The sequence below is a fragment of the Neophocaena asiaeorientalis genome, unplaced genomic scaffold (assembly GCF_003031525.2).
Source record: "Neophocaena asiaeorientalis asiaeorientalis breed wild unplaced genomic scaffold, Neophocaena_asiaeorientalis_V1.1 scaffold69, whole genome shotgun sequence".
NCBI lineage: Eukaryota > Metazoa > Chordata > Mammalia > Artiodactyla > Phocoenidae > Neophocaena > Neophocaena asiaeorientalis.
The window spans coordinates 431,364-441,729 of NW_020174373.1; the positions used below are offsets into that span (position 1 = coordinate 431,364).

The following is a 10,366-nucleotide window of genomic DNA, read 5'->3' on the forward strand; positions in this document are numbered from 1 at the left end:
GGGGGGGGGGGGGCACAGATGGGAAAGCTTAGTATATGAATACATCATATCATCTATGTATCAATCCTAAAGTGAGATTGGCAGAAAAGGAAACAATCTAGAAAGACATCCAGACCCTACATTAAAAACCTACTTAGGGGACTTCCCTGGTGGCACAGTGGTTAAGAATCCACCTGCCAGTGCAGGGGGCACAGGTTCAAGCCCTGGTCCGGGAAGATTCCACATGCCGCGGAGCCACTAAGTCTGTGAGCCACAACTACTGAGCCCACGTGCCACAACTACTGAAGCCTGCGCCCTAGAGCCCGTGCTCCGCAAAAAGAGAAGCCACCGCCATGAGAAGCCCGGGCACCACAATGAAGAGTAGCCCCCACTCGCCACAACTAGAGAAAGCCCGGGCGCAGCAACGAAGACCCAACGCAGCCAAAAATAAGTAAATAAAATAAATTTATAAAAGAAAAAAGTGACTCAGTCCTACGAGCAATGGCGTGAGGAATGATACTGTGTCACAATAAGTGATGCTGGGTCCAGGGAGGCCATGCGCATGTCATGTTGCCCAGATCCCTCTAGAGAGCACGAGTTCATGCTTTCGGGGATGGGTGGCATAAGCCATAAGCCAAGCACCAGGAGGCAGGTCCACTGCACACAGTACTGAATTGTATGATTTAATGGTGGATTCAATCTCAGTACAGCTGCTCAACATGGTTGAAGACCGTGCTGAATCACGGACAGTGGGGTAGGCGTGGGTGTGTAGAGGTCCCTGGAGTTCCTCCGTGAGAAGGGGGCTCATGTGGGCTGGAGGTGGGAGACCTAAAACCCAGAACGTAACTCCGAGAAGCCAGGCCAGGCCTCAGCCTCCACAGTAGTGATGCGTTCAGACTTCCCCGGCGGTCCCGTGGGTAAGACTCCGCGCTTCCAAGGCAGGGGGCACGGGTTCCATCCCTTGTCGGGGAACTAGAACCCCGCGTGCTGCAACGTGTGGCCAAAAACAAACAAACAAATTGGTGATGGGGTGGCCTCAGAAGCCACCACCCAGGACTCCGAGGCCGTCCAGGGCTGGTAGGAAAATAGGCGCTCCCCAGAAATTATCCCAACACATCGGAGTCTGGGGACACCCATGGCTCCCGGTAAAGATGCATGAAAAAGTGCCTGGATTCTTCACGGGAGAATTAAACAACCAGCACCTTCGGAGCATGCCCTGAGCTTTGCACAATTCTATTTAAGCACGTCCATCACGAAGCATCCACAGTGTTACAAGCCTCAGTAAAGTTGGGGAAGGAAAGAAATGTGATATTAAGGGGGTATGCGTAACTAAGAGGGAATCACCTGCAAAGCGATCACGCGTTACATGATAAACACTGTTTAGAACCTTATGCAAGTGACCAAAAAAACAGAAGCAAGCATTTTGCAGTCACTTATACTTGGTTTTCAATAGACCACAGAGAAATGATGGAGTGAAAAAAAAAAAACAAAACACCAAAACAGGATACAAAGTTGTATGTGATGTAGGGTGATGGTTAAAGGGTACTAACATTATAGGGAAAAAAATCAAATGTTCACAGCAAAAAAAAAAGCATGTCCACTAATAATGACCTCTGCTGTTCATCTCTTTTGTGTATGGCAACGTGTATATGTTAATCCCAGTCTAATGTATCCGCCCCCCTTCCCCTTTGGCAACCGTAAATTGTTCTGTCTGTGACGATTTCTGTTTAAGTTCATTTGTATCATTATTTTAGATTCCACAGGTAAGTGATATCACATGATATGTGTCTAACTTCCCTTAGTATGACCATCTCTAGGTCCATCCATGTTGCTGCAAATGGCATGGTTTCATTCTTTTTCATGGCTGAGTAATATTCCATTGTATATAGGTACCACATCTTCTTTATCCAACAAGGATTTACTGTATAGTACAGGGAACTATACTCAATATTTCCTAATGACCTATATGGGAAAAGAATCTGAAAAAGAATATATATATATATATAACTGAATATAAAACTGAATCACTTTGCTGTACACCTGAAACTAACACAGCATTGTAAATCAACAATACTTCAATTAAAATTTTTAATTTTTTTTAAAATAAATGAAAAATTCAAGAAAGTTTTCAAAGAACAAAAAAAGGAAGACTAATGATAGCAGACAGCAGGCACCAGTATCACGTTGGCTTAGGGTTTACTTCCATGCCTTGATAATTGTTTATGTATCTATTACTTGTATTATTAATGTGACATTTTTAATTTTTATCTTTAAAGAATGGGAAAATTGCAATACTTACCTGAATTTCTTATCCTATTTCATTTTTCCTGACAGCTTTGGTTAGTAATGTAATTTTCATATTGATAGCTTTATAATATTACCATTTTATTTTGTAACAATAATTGCCAATATCGCTTCATCTAAACGACAGTTAAATATTTTCTCTGTTAAACTATCGATTACACAGAATTAAGACTTAGAGTTTCTTTAAGAAGGGTTTATTAAAACTACATTTGCTGAATTACGAAAAAAAAAAATTTGCATCTGAGAAGCAGAATTCAATGACAAGGAAATGTTTAAAATTGACAGCGAGTGGGGTGACCACAGCTTGGGTGTTTTACACCAGAGGAAAATGCTTGGCAATTAAGTCCGTCAGCATGAGGAAATGAAATTTTTTTTTGACAGGTCCTCCCATGACTGGGAGGGGCTTGGCTCCTATATTCCTTGGACCCCCAACTCTAACTGGCTTTCTTGTAGTGCCATCTATGGACATAAAGTATGTTTAGTTATGGGTCCCTCCAGAGAAATGGACCACCAGGAAGCACAGAGAGAAAGAGAAAGGGAGAGAGAGAGAGAGATTATTTGAAGGAATTAGTTCATTCAACCACAGATGTGTAGAGGGGGCACCCCAAAATCTGAAGGGTAGACCAGCAGGCTGGAGACCCAGGGAGAGCTGAGGTTACAGGTTGAGTCCCATGACCATCTGGAGGCAGAATTCCCTCTTCCTTGAGGAACCTACGTCTTTTCTTCTCCTAACATCTTCAACTGATTGGACAAGGCCCACCCACATTGTGAAGGACAATCTGGTTATGTCAAAGTCTCCTGGTGTCAATTTTTTTTTTTTTTTTTGTGGTACACGGGCCTCTCACTATTGTGGCCTCTCCTGTTGCGGAGCACAGGCTCCGGACCCTCAGGCTAAGCGGCCATGGCTCACAGGCCCAGCCGCTCCGCGGCATGTGGGATCTTCCCGGACCGGGGCACGAACCCGTGTCCCCTGCATCGGCAGGCGGACTCTCAACCACTGCACTACCAGGGAAGCCCCCAATTTTTTTTAAATTGTAGTTGATTTACAATGTGGTGCTGGTTTCCGGTGGACAGCAGAGTGATTCAATGATACACTTTTTCAGATTCTTTTCCATTGTAGGTTTTTACAAGACATTGAATATAGTTCCCCGTGCTCTACAGTAAGTCCTTGTTGTTTATTTTATATAGAATAGTGTACATCTGTTAATCCCAAACTCCTCAGTTATCCCTTTCCCCTTTGGTAGCCGTAAGTTTGTTTTCTATGTCTGTCTGTTTCTGTTTTGTACAGAAGTTCATCTGTATCATATTTTAGATTCCACATATAAGTGATATATTTGTCTTTCTCTGACTTACCTCACTCAGTACAATCATCTCTAGGTCCATCCATGTTGCTGTATGATTTCAATGTTTATCTCACCTTTTTTTTTTTTTTTTGGCCATGCCATGGGGCATACGGGATCTTAGCTGCCCAACCAGGGATCGAACCCGTGCCACCTGAAGTGGAAGCACAGAGTCCTAAGCCCTACACCACCAGGGAAGTCCCAACGCTCCTCTCACCTTAAAAAATATCTTCCCAGCAACCTCTAGACCAGCGTTTGACCGCAAAGCTGGGTCCACAGCCCAGCCACAGTGAGATAAAATTAGCCAGCACAAAGTATGAGTTTTCGGGCAACCGAGAGCCCTAACTAGCTTCCGATGGGCATCGTCTGGAAGCAGGGACCCGGCCAGCTGGACCAGAGGAGCGTGGAAAAGTCACCAGCTCAAGCCAGCATGGCACCATCGCCTGGATGACGGCTCATCCTTGTGGCAGGAGGACCTGACGGCCGCCTCTCATGCTGGCGTGTTTCCACAGCTTGAGAAACCAGTGCAGGTGTCAGCCACGAAGCACGGCTGCTTCCACCAACAGCAGGGGGACAGGAAGAGCTGGGGGCAGCTGACGGGCCCCACGGCTCTTCAGCCTGGTGATGTCACCCGCGTGGATCCTAAACCTTCCCTCCTGCAGCGGCCACTAAACCCTGTGGCAACTTCCCCCAAACCGAGAAATACAAGAGGTCCGTGCGAGTTCCCTAGCGGTCCAGTGGTTAGGGCTCCACGCTTCCACTGCAGGGGGTACGGGTTCCAACCCTGGTCGGGGAACTAAGATCCTGCAAGCCACAGGGCATGGCCAAAATCTTAAAAATAATAAATTTTTTTAAAAAATAAAAATGGTTATGCTAGAAGGGCCAACACCAGAGGAAAGAGCCATGTAGGGAGAAGCCCCAGGGATGATAGGAGTAAATGCGGAAAGGGGGAGAGAAAACAGCCCCACGTGGACCCGACAGAGGCCTTTCTAAGCAGGAGTCTTTTATGTGTGAAGATAAGCCCCACCCCCTCTGCGGGTTGGGTGAGGTAACAGGCAGTTTGAAGAGGCCCCCAGCCGCCCCTAAGCACGTGGGCGAGACAGTGTCCTTATAAGGACACTAATCCCATCACGGGGACCCCACCCTCATGGCCTTATCTAACCCTAATCACCTCCCAAAGACCCCACTGCCTACCACCATCCCCTCGGGGGGTCAGGGCTTCCACATACGAATTCCGTGGGGACACGAAGACTCAGTCTGCAACATGCTCCCGCCACCTCGCCCGGAGGTGTCCACACGAGTGGGGCAGAGGCAGAGGAGGAAAGGCAGGGCTGGGGGCCCCCTGCGCGGTCTCCCCCTGCGCTGCCAGCGGTACGGACGTGCCTTCCTGCACGTGCATCGTGCACCCACCATCCCCCCCGACTGTGCATCTTTTCTTCCCTTCATCCACCTCCCCGTTCCCAACCCATCCCAACGCCTCGCCGGGGTGGTCAGGACAAGACCTGGGAGGGCCACTGCCAGCCCCTCGCCCCGACCTCACCAGCCCCTCCCAGGGGGTGTCCCTGCTGCCGCCAGACACCCACCAAGGCAGGCTCACCGCTGGCTCGGGCACTACGCATGCGCCGCCCCCGCTGTCCCGGGCCGCGCTCCTGCACGACGCCGTACACGGCGGGACCGCCCTGAACCAAGCTGACCACAAAGCCAGGACTGGCCCCCGTGGCCTGGCACGCGAGACCCCGGATGCCAGCGGGAAGGGAGGTGAGCCGGTCACTGCATCCCAGCGGCTGCACCTCCCCCGTGTCCTTCTGCCACCTGGAGACCCGCCATGTGGGCTTCACCGCCCACAGCCCGGGAACGGGCTCCTCCCTGGGGAGACCCCACACACCCGCCCCAGGCAGGCCTGCGGCCACTCAGCCCATCCGCCACGGGGCCGGCTGCCCGGGCCCGAGAGGCGTGGCGTAGCTCTCCGGCCAAGTGCGTGTGAAGGGGTGAGGGCCACACCAGCCGTGGAGCCAGGGCACCAGGCACTGAGGGCAGGGTGATGCTCCCCCAACTCTCCCGGGTGAGGAGCTGGAAATGCTGAGCCCTCAGAGGTTCCGGGAGGAGAGTGGACTGCAGGAATCCCACGGTTCCTGCCAGAGGGTCTTACGGAGCCGGGAAACGTGTGAAGCCATGACACGCTGACCAACGACAGCTGTCCTTTAAGGAGAAGTGCGTTAACTCATTACATTGCCTGCAGGGAGAATGAAAGCTGCTCAACGCACGTTCGGTTTACCCATAAAAGTACAGGATGGATGGATGGATGGATGGACAGAGACAGATAGACAGATATGACAAACTGACAGGGAATAGAAAAGACACAGATACGTAGATGATAAAGAATAAGTGTATAGATGATAAATAAGATAACACAGACGATAGATAGAGATGTCTGATGAACTGATCATAGATACATAGATAAATACACAGATGACACAGACAACAGATACCGATAATAGGTCAACAGATAATAGAAAATGGACAAGGCACAGATGACAGATTATAGATGCAGAGATAATACATGATACATACATAGATGATAAAGATGTAGACAGATAGGTATGTAGTAAATACACAGATGAATAATAATAGATGACAGATAACTGGCAGAATATAAAGAAGATATACATAGAATATAAAAGTATATATATTTATATATGTAAATAGATATACTTATGTTTACATACATATTTACATTATATATTATACATATATATATAAATAGAATCAACTCCATCCAGGCATGGAATCACAAAGGTTAGTATGTATGTAACAAACTGGCCATCAACACAATTATCAGCTCCTACACTGGACCATTAAACCCCAATCCTGACGTCCCCGGTGCTGCGCACGAGATGTGACCTTCCCAATGTCACCTACCCTCCAATCACTGCCTCATTTCCACGAAGACGCAGGCAGGATCCTCCTGGAAGCAAAAGCCCCGAGAGGACTCATCAAGTATCTTCTCCCAGAACACCCGCCATCCGAGGGGAAAGGCATTTGCTGTGGACCCCACGTGACAAAATCTCTCAGGAAAAGTCCTCTTTCAAGGACAGCTGTGGAGACCACCGGGTTCCATCCTTCTAACAGAGGAAGCGATGCTCGTCTCCCCAAGGAAACACTTCCTGAGGAATCTGCCCCTGCCTTGTGCCACCTGCCGTCTGCTAAAAGCCTATCCCATCTGGTCTCTCATCACCCAAAAAATTGAGAGAGTTTGGGTCAATCGAGAAGGTGAACTAATTGGGCTGAAAACGAGAGGTGGGCAAAGCATCCCAACCTTGCTTCAGGCCAAAGGTCAAACCACTGAGCAGATATTCTAAGGGTGCTCCCAGAAAACCAGAAGAAACAACCCCAGCAAAGAGGCCACGCGGAGCCCCCAGCCTCGGAGTCACAGCCTGGGAAGCCGGGACGGGCCCAGGCAGCCGGGGGGACCCAGAGACCACGCAGGTTCCGGGAGGGCCCTGCGTCTGCAGGGCTGGCGCACAGGCCAGGAACCCGGATCTGCAGAGAGGAAGGGGGAGCCTGAACGGTCGGGATCTTGAGCACCACAGGATGGGGCTGGCTGTGCACGGCAGGGCCGGAGGAGAGGCCGGTGGGGCTGGAGGCTGAAGCCACCCAAGGCAAGCAGCCGCTGTACTCCACCCGCGCGGGGCTGCAGAGGACGAAGCCAGCGAAGTTCAGAGGAGGGCCCCCAGCACCTAGAAGGAGGACCCCGAAGGCCTAGCCCTGGGCCTGCTAGCCGTGAGAGGCACAGAAGGGCTTGTGTTTCCAGGCAGAGCTGCAAACCCAGCCCCCCGGTGGCCAGAACAGCTGCAAAACATCCAACGCTGGGTCTTAATTCAGGACAATGTATAGGACGGGGACACACGGGGCTGCAGGTTCCCAAGGAGAAGAATTCTAGCTATGTGATTGGTCCAGACTGCACCCAGAAACCAGAAAGATGAACTGTCTGAGGGCCGCGGTGCTTTCAGAAGCCTGTGAAGGGCCCCAGGCCTTCGCTCAGAGGGCGGCCGAGACCCCGGGGTCACTCCAAACAGTGAAACACACACCACCTTGAGGAAGCAGAGTCCTGGACCGACCCAGATAAGACACATCCTTAACGGTCAGGGGCTGTGTTTTTACGAGAATTTCTGGATGCCAGCAATGATACTTTATCTAAGACACTGAAGGCCACGTTCCACTTAACGTTCGACGGAGAACGCTCTGCAAGTGTCAGGTTATCATGACTGAAAACTGGCCCGTTTAAACTCAAAATGTTTGTGCAGAAAAATTCTACGTTTGAATCCCCCTCCCCATGCCCCCGGGAACAGAGGCAACCCATAACGTGCAGAAGGAGAAAAATAACGATGGACGCCGACCTCCCAGTCTGTCTGTTTCTGGGGTACCTCGTTTTCTTAAAAGGAAGGAGAGAAAGGAAGGGAACGGGGAGAGAAAGGAGTCGATGGGGAAGAACCCAGATGCCGTAGCGATACACGTGGTCCGAGGCCAGCAACCAGAACGGCTCGGCTCTTTAAAATCATCCTGCCCACACCCAGTGCAAAGACAGCCCAGGGAACGAACGTGCAGAATCCCTCCTCCCGTAGCAGGCTTCCCCGGCTGGCAGCTTTATTCACATAAACACACTGTGATACCAAAAGATCCAGAAATGCATCACAGCCTTGATGTAATTCCCAAAGACCCCAGGACAAAGCACAGGGGCCTTACTTCTTCCGCGTGGCTTGGAAAAGTCTCTTTAAACAAACAGAAATAAAGCCCTCCCTCGAGGTCGGAGGCTTTCCTGCAAGTGTGAAGCATTACTCACGCACGTCACACCGATAAATTAGGAGTCCGTTTATCGCTGGGGTTTCTTGAACAAGCGTCCGATTCGACAGCGTTAAATCAGGAAAAGTACAAGCCAGGAAGAGGGCCGGCAACCCCAGGGCTTAGGAATAGACGTGACAAACGCAGAGAGGCGGCTAGCTGGAGGGACACAAGTTTTCACGAGTGACAGAAAGCCAGGATGTTAAGAAATGTGGGGGAGGGGGGTCAGATGCAAAGCAGCCAACTACAGCCCGGGAGGTGGGATGTGCGTCTCTGCGGCTCTTTTCCCAGCCGGAGAGCAGAGCAGAGGGTCTGAAGACAGCGACCCTATCGCTTTCCTTCAAGGAGACGGCGCAGGTGATGCTGCTTTCTGACTTCCTAAACACGTTCAAGGCTGGTGACATCAAGATAAAAGACTGCCTTGGCCGGAGCCACAGGAAGTCCCCAGCCACGAACCTGGAGAAATGCCCTCCTTAAGCCCCCGGGATGCGGCTCGATGTTGGGGTCCTGGGAAAAGATTGCCGAGGGCTGAGATGGGGCATTTGTAAATCGCGTACCTCCCGACAAAACCTCCGCCCGGACTTGGGTTGTTTTAAGGTGGGAATCAGAGATAAGACTGGTGTCTTTTTCTTTTTTGGGCCGCACCGCGTAGCATGTGGCATTCTAGGGCTCCGACCAGGGATCGAACTCATGCCGCCTACACTGAGAGCACGGAGTCTCAACCACTGGACCAGCCAGGGAAGTCCGGGGGCTTTGCCTCTTAAAGAAAAGCAATTCGTTTAAAATAAGTAAATAAATAAAAGTAGTTCTAAGTGTTAGAAACGGCCTTCCCGTTTCCCCAATGGCATAAGCAACCCACAAGGACCCCCAAAGATAAAATGATCCCTGGTACTATTTTTAACTCAGTGCCCCCCACCCCCCATTGGTGTTTAAAAGAGAATGCAAGAGCCCTTTCCAGGAATCAAATCTAAATCAGCCCTCTAAGAGCCGGCCGTGCGCACGAGAGGGTCCTCCGTATTCAAAAGCAGGGTTTCCAAGGAGTGGGGACCGCCTTCTCTATGTTCATCCCAAGAAAAGTGATTCTGGGGAAACCGGACCTTTGAAGCATCAGACTCACAGAAAACCCACCTCAAGACCCATGAGCTACAGGGCTCACAAGGACTGTGAACTCAGGCAAGGGGAGAAAAAAAGACTGATTCACGGCAGAAAACACACCACAACCAACACCTCTTTTCTGCTTTTTTTTTTTATAAGCGGTTGCACTGCAGACTCACTGTTAACATTTTCCACCAAACATAAAACTGGTGTCTCTTGAAAACAGGGCGTCTGGCCAGAGTGTCTCTCCCCGGCTACCCAGAGGCAAGGTTCCCACGTCAATGACAGTGCAAAGAGGTTCCTTCACCAACCAACGGCTAACACCCACAGATGGTGTCGGTGGAGGACACACAGGGGTTTCATCCTCGCGGCCCATCGGTTTCAATCTTTCTCCGATTTACCCCAAACCGTCCCTCGCAAAGAACACGAACGCTGCAGGTATGGAATTATCTAGGAGGCAAAACATCCCTGCCGGCCGTGCTTCTGTCGCTGAGTTCAGCATTTGCAATCCTATCAGCGGACACCTGGGGCTTTGATAAGTCATTTCTTTCCCTTGCGCTAGGACGCAAGGGGCCCCTCCAGAGAAAATGCTCATTTTCACCAGCTCTGGGCCACCCAAAGCCCATCTCTGTCCTCTGAGCCCCCCAAAGCCCCCCACCTGTCCTCTGGGCCACCCAAAGCCCACCTCTCTCCTTTGGGGCAACCAAAGCCCGTCTCTGTCCTCTGGGCCGCCCGAAGCCCCACCAAAGGTCCATCTCTCTGTTTTGTGCATTTCCTCTGTCCCGGGCAGCGCGCCCACCGGCGGGGGC

At 50.7% G+C, this 10,366-nt stretch overlaps 1 protein-coding gene across 1 annotated transcript in view; it reads right to left on the minus strand.

Annotated features, from left to right (window-relative positions):
* DHRSX (dehydrogenase/reductase X-linked) overlaps positions 1-10,366 on the minus strand; it is a 195,340-nt gene that overhangs the window by 168,701 nt on the left and 16,273 nt on the right. The gene's annotated exons all lie outside the window — the stretch shown is intronic.